The sequence below is a fragment of the Amblyomma mixtum genome, chromosome 5 (genome assembly GCF_055824585.1).
Source record: "Amblyomma mixtum isolate Tamu chromosome 5, ASM5582458v1, whole genome shotgun sequence".
NCBI classification, from domain to species: domain Eukaryota; kingdom Metazoa; phylum Arthropoda; class Arachnida; order Ixodida; family Ixodidae; genus Amblyomma; species Amblyomma mixtum.
The window spans coordinates 165,981,021-166,003,252 of NC_143016.1; the positions used below are offsets into that span (position 1 = coordinate 165,981,021).

Sequence of the window (22,232 nt, forward strand, 5' to 3'; positions counted from 1 at the left end):
CAGCAGTGCTGTGAGGGGCGTCCGTGGCATCAGTGGTTGTACTGGAGGCCCACGGTTATTCCAGTGGCGAACGATCCTTAAGCCTCCCCATTTTAGGAGAAGCCTTGACGGCTCCCAACTCAGTGGCCGGCGAGCCCTATTTTGGAGGGGCCATGGCAGCCTTCACTGCAACTGCTTGGGGCGGAACACAGCTACCTCAGAATATGCGGCTTCGGTTGGAGCCAGTTTGTACTGTGGTGCTCCACCCCAAATGACCACATGCACGAAATTGTTAGGCCCAGCCTTTGTCTGGCATCTCTGAACGATATATTAAGGTGAAAGCCTTTAATGGCTCATTTACCCGTCCGTCCGTCCGGCGTTACATCCACTGCCTGGGGTGACTCATCGACGAGCGCAGCTGCCAAAAGAAGACGTCATCATCATCGACAGGTGCAGCTGTCGGCGGGATGGTGTCTAGCGCTGATTGTTCTTCAGTCGATGTGCGGCAGCTAGTGGAGTGTGGCTCCCAAGCGGTGCAGCCATTCATTGGCAGTCGAAGTAGCGCGACAAAGGCTGTCGCCTAGCGCAAATAAGGCTGCTAAAGTGCCCCCATAGCTTTTTTCTTTGTTTTCAGTGTGACATTTTATCTTTAATTTTTCTAGCTTGGGCAAGACTTGCACTAAGCTGGATGGTCTCCTTTGCAGTACGCCGAGTGGGGCACCGCTGTATCGCAGTTCTGTATCTCTGCATGGATATATCTTTGCATGGCTGTATCTTTTCGTGGCTTTAAGTAGTTTCTAAGCAAATATTTGTTACAATTTAGAGGTCACTGTAGCAAACAATGCCGGACTTTGTTCGCGCGCAGTTCCAAGTGTGGGTAGCGTATCGAAGCCGAACCTGACGTATCAAAGCAGGCGTATCGAAGCAGAAGCAGAACCTCTATGTGGACAACTTAGTCGGCCACCTTTCAATCTACCTCAGCTTTCCATCAAGGCTTTACAATTAAGGCTATAAGCTTAGCATTTTATCCGGAGTACCGTGACACTACATCCTCCCGGTAGCGAAATTTCTGTGACGAAGTTTCCCCATATACTTAAACGGTCAGGTCACCCCGCTGTCTGCCGCCGAGTGGAACTGCTTTCGCGACTCTTCTTCGATTAACATTACAAGAACGTTGCCTTATCACAACTGCGGCCCAAAGTGTATCCCGCTTCTCTAGGCCGTGAGCGCAGATGCGTGTGGTCCCTTCAATGTTTTCTGCTTGTGGCCTACACTAAATCGAAATGTCGAGAGTGCCGGAGGGCGAAAGGCGGCTCATTGCGGATTTAACTCTGAGGGGCTACTCGCAGAAATGAATTGCATCAGAAACAAACCGTGCAATTCACACAGTGAACAGAGTAATTAATGCATACCGGAATGAAGGCAGGCCTCAGGATACCCCTCGGCAACCTCGTCGCAGAGTGACAATACATGAAGAAGACAGAGAGCTAGTAGCTGCTGTGGCAGACACCCGAAGGGCGTCTTTACGAAATCTGGAAGTGGAACTACGTTCGAAAGATGTCTCTGTCACTACAATCAAGCGCCACCTTTACGAAGCTGGCCTAAAGAGCAGAACTGCTGCACGGAAGCCGCTCCTGCATGCTCAAAACAAGGACAAACGCCTTCAGTTTGCCCAAAACCCTGCAGATTGGTCGGTCGACAACTGGAAGTGCATCGTCTTCATGAACGAGTCTTGTTTTTCTACTACATGGGACCCAAGAGCTCGAGTCTGGCGGCCCATCAACACGAGGTATGTGGCTTTGTTCGTAAACCTTTCTTATAAATAGGTGGCAACATTGAAATACTTTTTTTAGAATTATTGAGCTTGGAAATTAGCGTTCTGGTGAATGTGTATACATTACGTAATATACTTTTCAAATGCGCAGCAGCTTATTGTTTTTAACAGCATCGGACAAAGACTGATCGACGTGTCTGGCTTAAGTGTATGTGTCTAAAGCCAGTAAAAACAAGCTTGAACACAGAACTTGAGACTTGAAGACAGTTGCGCGCAACCCGTTCCGATTTTGACCCCTGTCTCACCACGAAGCGTCAATTGCGAAGAGCGCAAAACAAAAATTGTGCTATGCATTGTGGACTGACTACTTGGACAATACTTATCCGTGCACGAGGTGCTCAAGCTAAACTACAGCTCAAAAATGCGTACATGCAGGTTGAACCGTGTAAGCAGCATTCAGGATTGATATTTGCGAAGTTTGCTAATGACACTTTCAGTAAGATCAGTCTATACGTCAATTCTAAAGTTTTTATTGTTTCTCAGTCACTTGACTGCGCAGGCGATTAACGGAAAGGCGGTATCGCTAAGAAAAAGCAGCCAAGCTATGATTTTTTTTTCAGTTGCTTGTGGTAATTACCTCGGCTTCTACGAATACAAGTTCAGTTCACAGACTCAATGAAATTAACACGTAGTATACTTTCAGAAGTATCCCTTCCGTGAAATTCGGTTTCGGATGGCTGATGTATAATTCTCATAGCAAATGTATGCATATAAGAAATTTCCATGTTATCACATCAAACAATTGCGTTGTAACAAAAGACAATTACCTCTTCTACGACACTACAAAGTTGTTGTTTTTTCACGGCAACAAAGCAAGCAAGATTATAGCAGCTGCACTCCATCTTTCTTACAGGTATATGCCGCAATTGATACGACGAGTTGCCGCAAGTGGAAAGACCTCTTTGACTGTAGGGGGGCCCTCATGAAGGATGGCCTTAGCCCTCTCGTCTGAATACCCGGGCGATTCACGTCGAAGGGTTACTCCTCTATACTGGACAATGTGGCTTTGCCATTTTTCGTAGACGACCTGCTCCCTGATATGGACCTCGTTCTTCAACACGACCGCTCCCCAATACACACATCAATACACACATCCTCGTATCGGCAGAACTGGGGAATTGTCGGTATGCATTGGCCTCCTTAATCACCAGACCTCAAAATCATCGAGAACCTATGGGGAAACATTAAAGTTGCATCGTCGGGTGAAAATCTACATAGTTTGTCGGCAGACCATTTGTGGACACCAGTCCAAGAGCGTTGGGAAGAATTAAGGGCCAATGATGGCCTATGCGCTTCGCTCTACAAAGCCCTTCCTGGCAGGATGAGAGCTGTGGTAGATGCCGGCGGCGATGCTACGCGCTACTAGGCCATCAAGTACGACCTACAGCCGCGCTTGCGTCGAGACGGGCTGCAACGTTGCGCGCCTCGCTTCACCGTCGGTTCAAGATTGCCTTATTTGTGATTGTATTTTTTTTCAATTCCTTTTTGCTTGAGCTTATTACAAGAAAACTATATTCGAGAACTTGTTTCTTTTTCATGTTCTGAGTAAGCCTCTTATTTTCTTGCTTTTTGTGCATATGCGAAGCAAAACATTGGCATTTTCTTTTCCTGTTTTTTGTTTTTATAATTGCGCCAGTACCTTCCTACAGTATTCATATTAAACTTAGACATTATCTCCGTAGTTTTTCTCGCCTATTCAGCGCCGATATTCCGGTCCACCGAGATCTCACCACATGACAGCACTCGTTTACCAATGCTGAATATTAGTTGCCCATATAATAGGGTCGAAGTTTTAAAATGTTGTGGAAGAGTCGTCCTTGAGTAGAGTCTAAGAGTCCTTTCAGAGAAGTCGTAGCTGCAGTAGTGCGCATCTGTGAGGATTCTTCATCGCGGTGAGCATTCTCTGAAACAAATCTACAAGTCTCTCTTCGTCCCGCACTCTCGACATTTCGGTTTAGTGTAGCCCACAAGCAGAAAACATTCAAATGACCAGACGCAGCAGCGCTCTCGCCCTTGGCAGACGGGATACACATTTTGGGTTGCAGTTGTGACTCGGCAGCGTTCTTTTAGTCTTAATGGCCGGTTGACTCGCCAAAGCAGTTCCACTCGGCGTCAGCCAGCGGGGCGACCTGACCGTTTACGTCTATAGGTAATCTTCATCATAGAAATTTCGCAACCGGAAAGGTGTAATGCCAGAGTACACCGGAAAAAAACTACGCTTTTAGCGCTCATCCGAAAGCCTTGATAGAACGCTTAGAGGTAGATTGAAAGGCGGCTGACTAAACTGTCCACATACCCTACTCAAGAGATTCTGCTTCGATATGCCAGCCATACTTGAAACTTAGCGGGAACGACACTCTTTGCTACGGTGACCTATGAACTGATATGAATACCGGCCTAAAAACTGCATATAGCTGCGCAAAGATGAAGCCAGAGATCCACGTAAACATTAGGGGTTGTTTTCGAATGCTGATGAACCTACCTCACCGTCTACTTCAATCTGTACGAAGCTAAAATATGAGACTTAAGAGGGAGCAGCACCTCTGTTAGTATTATTCCGCTCCGATACATTTTCGTTGCGCCGCGATTTCAGCAGACAACAGCTGTCTTTTGCCAACATATATTAACAGCTACTCAGCAAGACGCCAAACATTTAAAATATTTGCGGATCGTAGTGCTGCAGCAGTAGCATAAAGCTTTAAATATTACGAGGCATGCATTTTCTCCCCAGTGTTATTTGTAGGTTTCAACTTCACCAGGCACGAGAAGGCTTTGCTACTGTTGCTGGGACGGGATAAAAACTGCTGATAAGCTTATCGGCAGTCTTTTATTTAGTCACAAATGTTTCTCCAATCAACGTTTTGCGGTCGCGGTGCAAAATTGAAGCCCACTTCACCGCAATACAGGGCGCACTGTAGCAGACGACGCGCGAAACACGGCCTGCGGCTCTCACTGCCGTTCCGCAATATTTCCCACGACGCCCGCCATAGGTGCCCTGCACAATGGTGGCGAAAGCTGGACCCAAAAAACGATTTAGCGCGACTGCAGCACAGTCAGAATGTGCGGGGAAAATCACTCATATCCAGAAATACTAAAGCAGAGATTAAAGTGCTATACAACAACAAAAAAAATTAATATTTTAAAGCCAGGTTTTGTTAAATAAGTAAATTATTTTAGCATAACATTATGCCGAATTTTTTATTCGCTTGCAACGCTCTTATTGAGCCCCCTGTGTGTGGTGCATATGCAGCGCGTCGTTGCAGACCTTGTTTCGGTTTGCGGCCAGTGGCGGGAGCTTACAAAGCAATTCCTTATCGACAGCTGTCTGCCACAGCACGTCTGGCAAAGCGTATAAATTAAGCGTATAATTATAAGCGTATAAGCGTATAGGGCATAAATTAAGAAATGGCCCGTTTAAGAAGTTATCCTGTCTCGTCGCACTAATGCTGCAATTTCTGACACTTCAAGCCAACACAGCCCCGAGAAAGGGGACAGAAAAGGGACTGGCACTTAGTCAGGCATTCGTTGCCTTTTTGTCAGCCTCCTCGACAGACTCTGAATTTCTGTCCAAATAAACATTCATTCATTCATTCATTCATTCATTCATTCATTAATTAATTAATTAATTAATTAATTAATTAATTAATTAATTAATTAATTAATTCATATGGACTCTGCACAGTCCTCCTTCGGCGTCAGTGTGCCGTGCTGGAGAACCAGGTCAGCAGGGTTGCATGCAAACTGGCATACGTCTTTCGTAAACGGGAATAACTGAAAGCCAATTGGACTGCTTCCTATGACAGTAGCTGTCTTCGGTGAACCTGCTGCCAAGGTGTACATCCTAGGCCTGTTGTCCCAGACGCAGCAAGCCTTCCAAGGTGATTGTTATTTCGAATCTGTTGGAACCGCCCCGCGAGTTATGGCTGAGAAATATACTACCTTCCTTGACTGTGCGCTTTGCCTGACTATCGTGCCTGTTCTACGCTGAACCAGGCTCGTGCCCACACCAGTGGCCTGGTGATGGTTCCGTGTTAGTGTTAACTCTGCGGGTGAGGCTTAGTTATTATATGTGCATTTTTGGGTTTCTGGCTTTACTTTCCGAACTGTGCTGTCGCTCGATTTGGTTCGTTATATCCTATGATAGCTGTTGGCCACGCATATGCACGACCAAGCACTATAGCCAGCGCTTCACCTCTAGAACCTGGCATGGCAGGGGACGTCACAGCATTGTCGCAGACTGCTCACCCGTCACTAGGAGCTCAGCTCAACGGTTCGCCTCTTTCTCACAAAGATTAGTGATTTTTGCCACATTTTCACAGTATTGGGTACTTCTTGGTGCTGCCAGATTATACAGCTATGACTAACTAGACATAGCAACTCATTGCTCTTCAGTCAATTCCCTACCCTGCAGGATCTTCCATCAGCCCCATCACTGAAAGGCGGCATCTTGAAAAACTTCGAGCCAAGCGCAGGCAGCGCCGTAACCGCAATAAAAGGCTAAAAGGTCTACTGCTTCAGCGCAGTCACATGAAGACCACTGCCGAATTGGTAGAAAGCCTGCGTGAGCATTTAATCCCAGCTGTTGCTGCTTTTGTTAAAGCCCCGTTGAAGATGCGCAATGTGTGCAAGTTTGGCCGTCCATGGTCAAGCCAAAACAAAGCCTTTGCCTCGGGCTTGTACTTCCACAGCCCAAAAGGCTACAAATAATGTAGCACACTCCTTAAACTTCCATTTGTTAGGTCTCTGCAGCTGTGGCTTTCACACTTGCCACTCAGGGTCGGGGTTTATCCTGAAATTTTTGATTTGATAAAGAAACAGCAGTCTTTTCCACGGCAAGATAGGGCTTGCACTATAATATTTGATGAAATGCATGTTTCAAAGGAGCTTTCGTACAAATCAGTGTCCGACAGATTTGAAGGCCTTGAAGAGTACAGTGCAGTGCAAGGTAGAAACCTAGCAAACAAGGCATTTGTGTCCATGGCTGAGGGAATATACACGCCGTGAAAGTAGCTTCTTGGTTATTTCTTTGCAGTCGAAGGTCCAAATCTTGCAAACATAGCACTTATGTCCATGGTCAAGGGAATATGCACGCCGTAGAAGCAGCCTCTTGGCTATTTCTTTGCAGTGCAAGGTCCAAATCTTGCAAAGAAGGCAATTGTGTTCATGGTCAAGGGGATATGCATGCCGTGAAAGCAGCCTCTTGGCTATTTCTTTGGAGTGCAAGGTCCAAATCTTGCAAACAAATCACTTGTGTCCATGGCCAAGGGGATATACACGCCGTGAAAGCAGCTTCTTTGATATTTGTTTGCAGTCGAAGGTCCAAATCTTGCCAACAAGGCACTTGTGTTCATGGTCAAGGGAATATGCATGCCGTGAAAGCAGCCTCTTGGCTATTCCATTGCCGTGTAAGTTCCAAATCTTGCAAACCAGACACTTGTGTCCGTAGCTGAGGGAATATGCACACCATGGAAGCAGCTTCTTGGCTATTTCTTTGCAGTCGAAGTTCCAGATCTTGAAAACAAGGCACTTGTTCTCATGGTCAAGGAAATATGCACGCCGTGGAAGCAGCCTCTTGGCTATTTCTTTGCAGTGCAAGGTCCAAATCTTGCAAACAAGGCACTTGTGTCCATGGTCAAGGGAATATGCATGCCGTGAAAGCAGCCTCTTCGCTATTCTATTGCAGTGCAAGGTCCAAATCTTGCAAACAAGGCACTTGTGTCCGTGGTCAAGGGAATATCCACGCCGCGAAAGCAGCCTCTTAGCTACTTCTTTGCAGTGCAAGGTACAAATCTTGCAAACAAGGCACTTGTGTTCATGGTCAAGGGAATATGCATGCCGTGAAAGCAGCCTCTTTGCTATTCTATTGCAGTGCAAGGTCCAAATCTTGCAAACAAGGCACTTGTGTCCGTGGTCAAGGGAATATCCACGCCGCGAAAGCAGCCTCTTAGCTACTTCTTTGCAGTGCAAGGTACAAATCTTGCAAACAAGGCACTTGTGTCCATGGTCAAGGGAATATGCATGCCGTGAAAGCAGCCTCTTCGCTATTCTATTGCAGTGCAAGGTCCAAATCTTGCAAACAAGGCACTTGTGTCCGTGGTCAAGGGAATATCCACGCCGCGAAAGCAGCCTCTTAGCTACTTCTTTGCAGTGCAAGGTACAAATCTTGCAAACAAGGCACTTGTGTCCATGGTCAAGGGAATATGCATGCCGTGAAAGCAGCCTCTTTGCTATTCTATTGCAGTGCAAGGTCCAAATCTTGCAAACCGGACACTTCTGTCCGTGGCTGAGGGAATATCCACACCATGGAAGCAGCGTCCTGTCTATTTCTTTGCAGTCGAAGGTCCAAATCTTGCAAACAAGGCACTTGTGCTCACGGTCAAGGGAATATGCACGCCGTGGAAGCAGCCTCTTGGCTATTTCTTTGCAGTGCAAGGTCCTAATCCTGCAAACAAGGCACTTGTGTCCGTGGTGAAGGGAATATGCATGCCGTGAAAGCAGCCTCTTAGCTATTTCTTTGCAGTGCAAGGTCCAAATCTTGCAAACAAGGCACTTGTGTCCATGGTCAAGAGAATATGCACGCCGTGGAAGCAGCCTCTTGGCTATTTCTCTGCAGTGCAAGGTATGAATCTTGCAAACAAGGCAATTGTGTTCATGGTCAAGGGGATATGCATGCCGTGAAAGCAGCTTCTTTGCTATTTGTTTGCAGTCGAAGGTCCAAATCTTGCCAACAAGGCACTTGTGTTCATGGTCAAGGGAATATGCATGCCGTGAAAGCAGCCTCTTGGCTATTCCATTGCCGTGCAAGGTCCAAATCTTGCAAACCAGACACTTGTGTCCGTAGCTAAGGGAATATGCACACCATGGAAGCAGCTTCTTTGTTATTTCTTTGCAGTCGAAGTTCCAGATCTTAAAAACAAAGCACTTGTTCTCATGGTCAAGAGAATATGCACGCCGTGGAAGCAGCCTCTTGGCTATTTCTCTGCAGTGCAAGGTATGAATCTTGCAAACAAGGCAATTGTGTTCATGGTCAAGGGGATATGCATGCCGTGAAAGCAGCTTCTTTGCTATTTGTTTGCAGTGCAAGGTCCAAATCTTGCAAACAAGGCACTTGTGTCCGTGGTCAAGGGAATATCCATGCCGCGAAAGCTGCCTCTTAGCTACTTCTTTGCAGTGCAAGGTCCAAATCTTGCAAACAAGGCACTTGTGTCCATGGTCACGGAATATGCATGCCGTGAAAGCAGCCTCTTGGCTATTCTATTGCAGTGCAAGGTCCAAATCTTGCAAACAAGGCACTTGTGTCCGTGGTCAAGGGAATATCCAAGCCGCGAAAGCAGCCTCTTAGCTACTTCTTTGCAGTGCAAGGTCCAAATCTTGCAAACAAGGCACTTGTGTCCATGGTCAAGGGAATATGCATGCCGTGAATGCAGCCTCTTTGCTATTCCATTGCCGTGCAAGGTCCAAATCTTGCAAACAAGGCACTTGTGTCCGTGGTCAAGGGAATATCCACGCCGCGAAAGCAGCCTCTTAGCTACTTCTTTGCAGTGCAGGGTCCAAATCTTGCAAACAAGGCACTTGTGTCCATGGTCAAGGTAATATGCATGCCGTGAAAGCAGCCTCTTTGCTATTCCATTGCCGTGCAAGGTCCAAATCTTGCAAACAAGGCACTTGTGTCCGTGGTCAAGGGAATATCCACGCCGCGAAAGCAGCCTCTTAGCTACTTCTTTGCAGTGCAAGGTCCAAATCTTGCAAACAAGGCACTTTTGTCCATGGTCACGGAATATGCATGCCGTGAAAGCAGCCTCTTGGCTATTCTATTGCAGTGCAAGGTCCAAATCTTGCAAACAAGGCACTTGTGTCCGTGGTCAAGGGAATATCCACGCCGCGAAAGCAGTCTCTTAGCTACTTCTTTGCAGTGCAAGGTCCGAATCTTGCAAACAAGGCACTTGTGTCCATGGTCAAGTGAATATGCATGCCGTGAAAGCAGCCTCTTTGCTATTCCATTGCCGTGCAAGGTCCAAATCTTGCAAACAAGGCACTTGTGTCCGTGGTCAAGGGAATATCCACGCCGCGAAAGCAGCCTCTTAGCTACTTCTTTGCAGTGCAAGGTCCAAATCTTGCAAACTAGGCACTTGTGTCCATGGTCAAGGGAATATGCATGCCGTGAAAGCAGCCTCTTTGCTATTCCATTGCCGTGCAAGGTCCAAATCTTGCAAACAAGGCACTTGTGTCCGTGGTCAAGGGAATATCCACGCCGCGAAAGCAGCCTCTTAGCTACTTCTTTGCAGTGCAAGGTCCAAATCTTGCAAACAAGGCACTTGTGTCCATGGTCAAGGGAATATGCATGCCGTGAAAGCAGCCTCTTTGCTATTCCATTGCCATGCAAGGTCCAAATCTTGCAAACCAGACACTTGTGTCAGTAGCTAAGGGAATATCCACACCATGGAAGCAGCGTCCTGTCTATTTCTTTGCAGTCGAAGGTATAATCTTGCAAACAAGGCACTTGTGCTCACGGTCAAGGGAATATGCACGCCGTGGAAGCAGCCTCTTGGCTATTTCTTTGTAGTGCAAGGTCCTAATCCTGCAAACAAGGCACTTGTGTCCGTGGTGAAGGGAATATGCATGCCGTGAAAGCAGCCTCTTAGCTATTTCTTTGCAGTGCAAGGTCCAAATCTTGCAAACAAGGCACTTGTGTCCATGGTCAAGAGAATATGCACGCCGTGGAAGCAGCCTCTTGGCTATTTCTCTGCAGTGCAAGGTATGAATCTTGCAAACAAGGCAATTGTGTTCATGGTCAAGGGGATATGCATGCCGTGAAAGCAGCTTCTTTGCTATTTGTTTGCAGTCGAAGGTCCAAATCTTGCCAACAAGGCACTTGTGTTCATGGTCAAGGGAATATGCATGCCGTGAAAGCAGCCTCTTGGCTATTCCATTGCCGTGCAAGGTCCAAATCTTGCAAACCAGACACTTGTGTGCGTAGCTAAGGGAATATGCACACCATGGAAGCAGCTTCTTGGTTATTTCTTTGCAGTCGAAGTTCCAGATCTTGAAAACAAAGCACTTGTTCTCATGGTCAAGAGAATATGCACGCCGTGGAAGCAGCCTCTTGGCTATTTCTCTGCAGTGCAAGGTATGAATCTTGCAAACAAGGCAATTGTGTTCATGGTCAAGGGGATATGCATGCCGTGAAAGCAGCTTCTTTGCTATTTGTTTGCAGTGCAAGGTCCAAATCTTGCAAACAAGGCACTTGTGTCCATGGTCAAGGGAATATGCATTGCGTGAAAGCAGCCTCTTTGCTATTCTATTGCAGTGCAAGGTCCAAATCTTGCAAACCGGACACTTGTGTTCGTGGCTGAGGGAATATCCACACCATGGAAGCAGCGTCCTGTCTATTTCTTTGCAGTCGAAGGTCCAAATCTTGCAAACAAGACACTTGTGCTCACGGTCAAGGCAATATGCACGCCGTGCAAGCAGCCTCTTGGCTATTTCTTTGCAGTGCAAGGTTCTAATCCTGCAAACAAGGCACTTGTGTCCGTGGTGAAGGGAATATGCATGCCGTGAAAGCAGCCTCTTAGCTATTTCTTTGGAGTGCAAGGTCCAAGTCTTGCAAACAAGGCACTTGTGTCCATTGCCAAGGGAGTATGCACGCCGTGGAAGCAGTCTCTTGGCTATTTCTTTACAGATAACACAACACCTGCAACTGTTCTGCATGACCTTATTTTCACACGCCACGAAATATTATTGGTTCGAGCTGGATTCCAGCCTGTGGATGTGGTTTGTCATCAGGGGAACCCAACTGTTTTTGATTTCAAAACTTGTATCCCCTGCAAAAGCTGTATCTAGGTGTCAGTGGCGAAGCACTTTTGTTGTTTTGAGTGCACCACACTTGCTCAAGTAATTGCGCATTATGTCTTTCAAGTGTGATTTCAGGGTACGCAGTGACACACACCACGAAATGTTGGTTGGAGCTGGATTCCAGCCTGTGGATGTGGTTTGTCATCAGGGGAATCAAACTGTTTTTGATTTCAAAACTTGTAGCCCCTGCAAAAGTTTTATCTAGTAGTCAGTGGCGAAGCACTTTCGTTATTTTCAATGCACCACACTTGCTCAAGTGATTGTGCATTATGTTTTTCAAGTACGTCTTCAAGGTCCACAGTGACACAATGAAAAGCTCGTACATACGACAGGGTTATGACAGGGATCAAGAACTGCAAACTCGGTCTATTGCAAAGCTGAGTTCTCGACACTTTAATCTGACTTTTCATTCTAAACCTTCTGTGAAATTAGCAGTACAAGTGTTCAGCAACCATTGCCCTGCTGCATTATCCACGCCGGTAACATTCCAGCAATTGTTACCAGAGGTTATACACACGGCCAGCTTTTTCGAGAGGATAGACAGACTGACCGTTAAATAGTTGACAGAAGCGAGGAAAGTCTCCATATACCTCTGCAATCTGTGCAGGATCCGCGAATAAAGAATTTCTGGAGGAGTGCAATGCAGTTGTCTAAACTATCGAAGTGTTATGCTGTGCACGACAGCCTCTTTGCATCCGTGGCTTCTGCCAGACTATGAAAGTTTTTCTGCTTTTATCAGATCAAATCACCTATCGTTATAGTTTCACATACCTGCTTACCAGACGAAGAGTGTTCTGACTTGTAGGACGAGTTGTTTCGACGCCATTTTCGACTGAGGAAGGAGGCTGCACAATGGCTGGGCGACCAACTCGCCGATGAATTAGGAGGTGCGCGGGCGAGTGCGCTGGCAGTACAGCGACAGCTGTTGTGCTGTCTGACCAATTGTTCTTAGAGAGAAAAAAGTGGTCTCAAACGATTTCAGGGCGACAATGACGGCTATTTACTTCGCCATACGTGGGCTTCCCCGTGAGCAACCCGGTAGGAGGGTAAACGAAGGCTGTTCTGACTTCTCGGCGGCAGGTGTTGTGCACTGCGCTTCTTCACCACCGACGGGATCCAAGGCGCTGTGGGCAATGAAGCCAACGCCGGCATAGCCCAGCCCACGGTCAGAAAATGTGTGTGGCTCGTGTCGGCTGCAGTAGTCAAAGCGGGGTCGCGGGATGGGCTCGCTTTGCGGCGAGCCAGGAAGAGAAAGCGGCTGCGAAGGAGGGCTACCTGCGCCACGGCAGCATCCCTGGCGTCGCTAGTTGTGTGGATGGCACACTCATCGCCATCAAGGCTCCGCGAGGCATTGCTCCACACACGGCAGTCTTCTGGAGCCGCAAGGGCTACTACGCCCTAAACACAATGATAGTACGCTTCCCTCTCCATTTTTGACCAAATATGTTCGACTGCAAGCTCGGGCCTCGACGGCGAAAGTTGCCAACTAAGCTTGTACTGTGCCTGCTTTCTCTCAGGTCTGTGACTCTAACATGAAAACCATTTCTGTCGACCGCGCTGCCCGGGTTCGGACCACGACGCCTTTTCGTGGAACTATGCGTGGCTGCGCCATGAGGTGGAGCAAGGCCTGCTGGAGCCTTTAATGTATGCTGACGAAATCGCGCTTGTATTTATGTGACCCCACGGTTAAACTCGGGTAGAGAACGCCTGCAGTTCACTCTTCCGTCCCTGCTAAACGCGTATATATATAATAATTTTGACCTTTTCAGTTCGTCAAACAGGTCTTTGCGTGCTTTGTATGCTAGCATGTAGGATTTTTTGTCTTGTGCTTTTTTTTTCTTTCTCTTTTTTTTTCTTTGCTGCTATTACCTGTGTCTACCCTATGTGAATATTGTGTTAATATTGTATAATGTTCTTTCGTTTTCTCTTGTACCTGCTCATTATTGTATACTTGTTATCACGCTTTGCAACTGCCTTTTGTATTAAAAGCCTTGCTGTCAAGCTGCTGCCAAGCGAAAGGGGGCTGCGGCTTAGTCAAGCTGTCTCTCGGCTTTTTCTGCGCCTCCGCTGTCTGTATCTTTACAAGGCAGAAATAAAGAATTTAATATTGACGAAATAGAGGATGAAATAAATGCTGAGTTAGAAAATGTGTTTACGTTGTTCACGTCCAATCAGTTAACCATTAATCTCAGCAAGATTAAGTATGCAGTTTTTCATTCCAGAAAAAAGCAACTGAATACTGAGAAACTGCACATATCATTACGCGGCACAAAACTAGAAGTTGGCTGGTACAAATATTTACGGATTTGATTTGAGTCGGACATGCACAGGAAAACACGCATTACCTCTATTCGAAGCTCACACACAGATGCTAGGTTCTACTTTTTAGATCTGTAGTAGAAGTGCGCCGAGTGTAAAAAGAACAATAATATACAGGACTTCACGATACAAGACTACACCTCGTTCAGTCCTGTATCGTCTTGTTCCTTTTAGACTCAGCGCATTTCTACTACAGATCAAAAAATGAAACACCAACTAAGCCCACTTGTGACATTGTTAGCTTATGTTCTACTTAAAACTGGTGAAGGTTTCGCATATCCCATTATACGCATTCTTAGTTTTCCTTCATTCATAGTCACCTCTCTTACTACACTGAGTCTTGGGGTGCCTCTTTCACGACTTATCTCGAACCCGTAATCTGTCTGCGAAAACGCGCTTTACGAATTATTACATTTTCAAGTGTCTGTCAATCCAGAAGATCCCTGTATAATTCTGTCTATGTGCTGCCGTTCAATGCATTATGTGAATTAAAATTGCACAAACAGTATACACAGTATAATAGAGACCAATGACCATCTTCCCATAGCTTTGCGTAAACTCTCATTACGAAGTACGCGAGCTGCAGCTAATCATAATTTTAGCCTGCCTCCATCTCATAATGTGCACGGAAAAAGGGTCATAGAATTTAACGGAGCCCTGATCTGGAATTCTTCGCCAGTACATATTAGGCAAGCCTATGACATTAGTTCAGCTCCAAATAAATACCTTTTGGAAACTATTGTAATGTTTTAATGAAATTGTGACTGAATGCTTTTGTATTGCCTATGCTGTGTGTGTCCAGAATTATTTTTGTATTTGTTAATTACTTTCCTTCTCTGCTGTGTAACAATTTGTACCCTCCGTCACATGACCCTTTACCCGCTAATGGGCAAGGGTACAGCGAATGTTTTGTATTTTGAAAGAAATTCTGCAAATAACAACGAATGAATGAATGAATGAAGACAGGGAGTTTCTTCATGGTGAGAAGCGAGAAAGCCCTGGCCTCGGTTACCTATACATATGTGCGGAAGCTGCAAAAATGAGGCATGGCAGTTGCGCTCACGAAAGCATGTCACAATACGATACACACACCTCGCGTGTGTGGTCGTCGTTGTGTTAATTGCTCCTGCTGAAACAACACATATAGGCTTTGTTGAAATGCATATTTCCAGCCTAAGAGACCAAGACAGCAGCAGGCGACTGTATGATACTGTTGTCGTATTCGAAATAGCGCGTTGTTTATAAAAGCATAAAGTTCCAACGCTCTATTTACAACGGTGCCCCCTTAAAAATCTAAATCATGCATTGTCCCCACTGCGATGGCTCTCACTTTCAGAAAAGCTTGACTGTGGGCTGCATGGTACGAATCTTCCATTGTATGAATGGTCTTGAGATCGGCGACGAAAAAGACCACGCTTAACTGCGCGTCACTTCTGGTTATGCAGGGGACAGTGGCTACCCTTTGGAGTGGCTACCTTTTTGACACCTGTGCCAGGCCCTCCCAGTGCGGCCTCTTTACAGAGGTTATTTAACGCAGCACACATCCCCACGCGATCCACCGTCGAGAGCGCCATCGGCGTGCTGAAGAGCCGCTCCAAGTGCCTGCAAAGGTACCCGATGCACCAATACGAGCCGGAGCGAGCGGCCTTCATCATCGGAGCGTGTGCTACACTGCACAACCTCTGTCTGGACGTCCCCTTGTCGGATGAGGACGAGGATGCCACAGACCCCGACGAAAACGGGCCACCTCTGGCTGCAGGCCACAGACCAGGCCCAGCAAGCCAAGTCACGTATCTGCGGGGAAAGCCGTGCGCAACGGTATCCTGACCTCTTCCGGAGAACCCGCCTCCAGAGGCTGACAAACTTGCGCGCGGTACTTCGTCAGTTGCAGCGGCAACTCCAGCGTCGCTAGCACTGAGCTCGACAGCACCTTGCAGAATAATTGGCCAAGGCATCCATTTGTGCAACACATCAGCCACTGTTACTGTTGGCAGCGCTGCATCGAAAAAAAGAAAGCTTTAAGAGATTTAAACGATGACTGGAAGTGGTGCTGCACGTTCGCAATCTATTCCCCTACGGCGTCGGTGCTAAGTTATCGGTTTGAGTCTCTTCTGTTTGAAAAGAAAGTCATGTCGCGAGTGTCGGACGCCGACAGGATCGGAATGACCGCTTTGTACCGCCAGGAAATTCCCCAAAGAAGATTTGCGGACGTTGCCGGGAGACTGCTTTCGACAGTCAACAGAGTTTTGAAAGGCTACAACGCTTCACGCAGATTGTCGGACGTTCCTCACTGTTCGCGGCCACTTTCCACCGCGGAAGAAGATCTTAGAAGGGTTGTTTTGTAGGTCAGTTGGTGATCCATACTTCCAAGAAATGCTTCGGCGCGGCAAAAACGGGCGAAACGTAGAAGGCCTTTTGTGGACAAGGCCTTGTGGTTTCCCTATTTAAGTCAGCCCTTCTAACGTCTAGCGAACACAAGGTCAACGACCGCTTTACAACTAACTCAAACAGTGTTTCTTCGCATGGCCGGCTACAAGTCATCCCTGATGATGGGAGCCGCGGAATCATTATTCAACAAGTTGAAGCCCCAGGCAGAGCGGCCACATCACAGCAACCTTCACGAAAAAAGAAATTTGAGGTTGTACCATACATACACAAGGTTTCACACAACCTTAAAAAGGTGTCTACGAAGCATGGTGTCAGCATGGTTTTTACGGCACCTTGTAAACTGTCAACACTATGCCCGATGGTTGGCAGGGTGCAATCAGAAAGAATAGTCTGCTTCAAAAAACACCAAAATTATTTCATCCCATGTGCAGTAGGCGCGATCTAAAAAACCAAGTTCACCTGTGTTCTGTTCACTTTTATGTTGGATAAACCGGCAGGTGCATAAATGACAGACTAAGAGAACACTCAAACTTTGTCAAGAACAGCACTGGGGAGAACCTGCCGGCGCACTACAAAGAATGTGGCTGTTTCCCGCTCTTCAGCGGTACAGTTATTTTAGAGAGCAGAAAAGACCAGCTTCAAAGAGAAATTTTTGAAGCAGCAGTAATTCTTCGTTCGGGGACAAACACATCCGTGAGCAATCCATCTGTGGCGCTTCTCAAGGGAGAATTAGAATTTCTGTCAAAATGATTAGATTTGGGGCATGCCGATGTCCGCTTGTGTCACACGTGCCATGGGTGCTAATCATTTTGTACCTAGTGCTCCCTTTACTGGATGTTATCTTTTTGCTTTTTGCTTTTTTTCTTTTTTTTTGTCGTTGATGAGCGCAAACCATATTTGTTGACGCGGGTTTCAATAAAATCAGTTGTTACTTGGCGCTCTGTGGTGTGTTTTCTATGTTTCGTCCTTGTCTGCCGCGCCGAAGCATTTCTTGAAGGAAGATGTACTGATTATTGTAGCCGTCACAGACATCCCTTTTTTAATAGCCTAACCGATAAAAAACGAGCTCGGGCTAAACTTGGTGTTCAAGTTTTTCGACACCGCCTCTACGAAGCAGGCCTTCAAAGCAGGACAGCCACGCCTTCGCTCCCTGATCACTACAAAGGGTTTAGAATTCGCACAGTCGCATAAGGACTGGACTATGGAGGACTGGGGACTGATGATATTCACAGATGAGAGCACACTTACAACGAAAGGTCAACATAGACTTCCAGTCTATGGTGACCTATAGTGACACACACACACGCGTGCGTGCGCGCGCGCGCGCGCGCTTAAATAGAAAAATCAAGAGTGTAGTGTTAGAACAAGCCACCAAACTTTTTTTACGCTTCTCGAAATGACGAAGTCCCATTCTAGAAATTTTTTTGCTCGACATGCGTTCAAGAGACCCTTAAATGATTCGGAAAAGCATATTCTAGTGCAACAGATGTGTAGTTGTGCTCTTTGTGGGTATTCCGAGTCAAATTTGAAAGCAGTGCATGAATTCTTAATAATTTAAAAATAATTTCGAAACATTACTGCACGCCGTAGCTTGCAGCCGATTAGGACGACACTCCTCACTGCGCGTCTCCTACCCCGATGACGTCAGGCAGACGAGGCGAGCTTGAAGGATGGCTCTTCAGCCAACTGACGTCATCGGGGGACGAGGTATGGAAATGTTTTCTTAATAACTTTATATAAAATGAAGTGATCGGCGGCGCAGAGGGCCTAAAACATTATTTTCACTACCTAGTGATGGCAACAGAAAGATATTTTAAAAATCGCCACTACTAAAACCTTTAAAGAAAGCCGGGTAAACTTTGTAGCCATCCTTGGCTTTGCAAGGATGTCGAGGCTCTCAACATATCGAATCAATACCGCAGGCTGCTACTCAGGATGGAAGTGTAGTTCAAAAAATCTGCTTGTATAAAAACGTTACCATATCTTATTGCATCTACAATTTCTTTAAATCAACTCTTACCACTGAAAACTTAAAAACCTGAAATGTCTACAAGTCCATCTTCACCTAAGAGCAAAGTTGAGTGAAATGGTATGCTTTCATTTTAATAAACAGTGAAATGCTTTTTCTTCATTATTCCTAGGTGTCGGCATGAAAATAACAAATGGTTTACAGTTCGCTCATCTTCTCATAATTCAGAATGGGGCTTGTCTTGTTTAGTTAGTAGGAAATTGTGTGAGCTGAGTGTGCCTTATACGAAGACACCGATAATCACTTTTTTGAAACGTTCCTGGTGGGTGCAGGACTTCCCTTAATCAAAAACTGGCTTTAATAATTGTAGTTTCTGATTTGCTTCATTGTTCCGTACGGACTGCCAGTTTTGTCTTAAGTTACGATGAACTAACTTAATGCAATCTTTAAGCGGTATATTTGCTTTATTTGCTTGTCGCGAGCTTGAGCAACGCAGTAGTCTGTTTTCTCGTTTCCATTAATTCCAATATACTAGGTACCGAGCAGAACTTTGTTTTGTCCTTGCCCTATGATTGTTTTAATGTTATGCATGATGTCACCAAGTATAGGAATGACTGCATTTCTAGCGTTGAGGGCTGTAAGTATACTTAGCGAGTCTGTGTTCTCGTCTACTATTTGTTGAGTGGCTACACAGACGGCATAACATTCGGCAGTGAAGATTAATGCAGACTGGAAGCCTTACTACTTCATTCCATTTTCATTGTGTCACTGCGGTTCCAACGTAAACATGTTGTTTTCAGCTATCTTTATAACAAGGTGTTAAAATACTGTATTTTTCCTCGAGCGCAAGAAATTCTTGTATATAACCTGCTATAGAGTGTTTTTTTACGGAACTGTGTAATAGTAAAATCAGCGATTGCAGGAAAAAGGTACCATGGAGGTAGTGGATCTCGTCCTGGAGCAATTCCAGGTAATGTGTCTAGCACGCCGAGGTTTTCGCACATCTCTTCAAAACGCAGAGCTGAGGCCTAGTAGTTTGCGGCTTCTTTTAAATGATGTTCTTCATAGGCACTTTGTGACTACTTGGTTACAGATGTGTTTAGGTAGGGAACGAATTTTTAAAATGTATGAACACGTGAGTATCCGCCGTCTGTCTGTAAGTAATGGTTTGTTAGTTCCTACATAAATACTGTTTATGGGAAACGTCTTGTATGCACCAGCAGAAAGACGCAAGCCTAGATTGTGTACTGGCTCTAGTCTTTTAAGGTACGACGGTCTCGCTGACTTGTATCCCATACATCCATAATTCAGTTTACAGCTTACTACAGACCGGTAAATTTGTAAGAGACATGACCGGTCGGCGCACCAATGTGTTCTAGACAACGCTTTGGGTATGCTGAGGGATCGAGAGCGTTCTGTCAAATTTTATGCTAAGAAATATGTTTATTTTTTACAAGTAACTACTTTATTCAGGTTTAGGGTGGGATTTGCCCATGTGCCTCGTTTGAGTAAGAAAGGAATGGCCATGATTTCTGCGGAGAAAACTGGAGACCATTTCTGTCAGCCTATGTTGCAAATTTATTTGTGAATAATTGCATTTGCCTTTCGCATGTTGAGATGTTGAGGTTGTGCAAGCTATCTGAAGGTCATCTACATACACTGAATACATAACGGACCTTGGGATTATTTCACTCACAGAGTACATTTTTACACACAAAAGCTGCTCGGACAGTATTTTCAAGACGAACTGGGTGATGTGTAGTGGAGCATTCCTTTTTAATGCCGAGCCGATTGCTGTCAGGATGCTCACAGAATTGAAGAACAAAAAATGCATTACAGTATTACAGCCCAGTATTATTGTATTATAAAATACAATATTATTACACATACAGGGCAATATTAGCTTTTTCCCAGGCTTCGGTTATTTTTCCTGATATCCAATCTTTCTCATAGAATCACAAGCGCTCTACGGCAGGCTTGGAAAGATTGGCCACTATTTCATAGTGTATTTAGTCGTGTCCAAAAGCAGTTTTTTTTGCTGCAGAGAGTACTCTATTTCATAGAGGGTATTTAATCTATTGTAGTGCTCGTTAGTACCTCCTTTTGTTGAGAGTGTTTGCTTTTCGGCTATATTTTGGTGTTTTAGAAACCACTGGGTATAATGTTACGAACAAGGAACTGCAGCAAAGTGCTCCCTTAATATGTCTGCTCGTTCCCTTATACTTGTTTGTGTACTATGTGTTGTTAAAGCGGAATTGTGAATTGAGAGAAGCTGTCATTTTCTTTCCTGCTCACGCATTTTTTTTCTATGTGCTTCGACTTTTTATGGATGCTCTCCATTACGCTTTCTCGGCACTACGACGGGCACACCCAGCTTTAGCTCGTGTTTTTGTTTTAATTTACGAGGTTCTCTTGTGTGGGGTACCTGCAAAAAATACTCCGGGCTTTATTTTGTCGCTTTTTTGCATCCATACAATCATGTCACCACCACACTTAGTGGTTGCACCGCACCATTACCGAAGGCTTAAGAATAGCTATGTGGGCGGCAGCTAAAATACCATTTGTGAACTTTTCACTGATCTCATTGATGTCAAGATTTTCTAAAACTACTTTTTCTAATGCGGCTTCTGCTCTAAAAAGTCGCCAGTTGGATAAAGGAAGCTTACAACGTCGCGGTGATTATTATGGGGAGGTGATCGCTGCCATATGGATTGTCAATTACATTTCATTTAAAATTGCTACAAACAGAGGGGTAGGTAAAAGACAAACCTAACCAGCTCATTTTCTCTGTGTATGGGGCACAGTGTGTGGTTTTACCAGAGTTCAACACCAAAATGTTATTGCTCAGAATAAAATCCTCTATAATGTGACCTCGGGTGTCCGTTTTTTCACTCCTCCATAATGATGAATGAGCGTTAAAATCGCCAACTACCAGAAAAGGTTCTGCTAGTTGCTCTAAAAGGTCTAATTCATGCATTGCAGGTCTAATTCTTAACACTCACTGTTAGCTGAGTGTTAAGATATATACAACACATTGCTATTGTTCTATGTCTGAGCAATGCGACTGCTACAGCTTCAAATTTAGTCTTTAGTACAAGCTCACGAGCTGCAACATCATTTTTTATATTGATAGCAACGCAGCCTAAGAGCTGGCTTGCCTTTTCTCGGTCGAGGAGAAAGACTTTCTTGAGTACATTTATTTGTTGGGGACCTAAGTTTGTTTCCTGTACACATGAGGCCACAGGTGAGAATGTGGCTAAGATTTCTTTGAGGCCATTTGTTGTTAAATAATCCTCTACAATGCCAGTGTATTAAGGATACCATTATGATTGCTTGGGGATGTAAGTTGATAAATTAGTTTCCTCTCTCTTTAGGGCTGGTTATTGCGATTTTTCTTTTTTTTTGGTTTAGAGGGCTCCGCCGCCGCTGCTGCTGCGGAGGTGAGCTCGGTGTTACGTCTGACGCCTCCCTGGAGGCCCTGGAGCGTCGTGGAGAAACCACGGGCATGCTGTCTGTAGGCTTCTCCCAAGTAGGGGAGGCCTTGAGGGCTCTTTTTCGAGGGTGGCAGGGCAGCCTTCGCTTCGTCTGCCAGGGGTACGGATGGCCCTACCGCAGGCTCACTCTGTGTGGCCCGGGCAGGTGCTGAAGCCTGGTATGGTGCCCCACCCCATCGCGAAATTTGTTTTGTTGTAAACAAGAATGTTTCCTGGGTTTGCGCAAATTGTGTACGTGCTTCCTGGAATGTCATATTGTCTTTGATTTTAAGGGTTCCTTCTCTTTCTTCCAAGATAGGCATGACCTAGAATGCGCGGGGTGGTCCCCTTCACAGTTAGCGCACTTTCATACTGCGTTGCAGACATCAGATTCATGTTCGTTAGATGCACATTTGGC

General features: G+C 45.7%; 1 protein-coding gene and 1 pseudogene across 1 annotated transcript in view; both read left to right on the forward strand.

The window, feature by feature from the left end:
• Positions 1-22,232, forward strand: part of LOC149344504 (uncharacterized) — a 389,372-nt gene that overhangs the window by 161,685 nt on the left and 205,455 nt on the right. The window lies entirely within an intron of this gene.
• Positions 5,792-15,811, forward strand: LOC149344506 (uncharacterized; annotated as a pseudogene).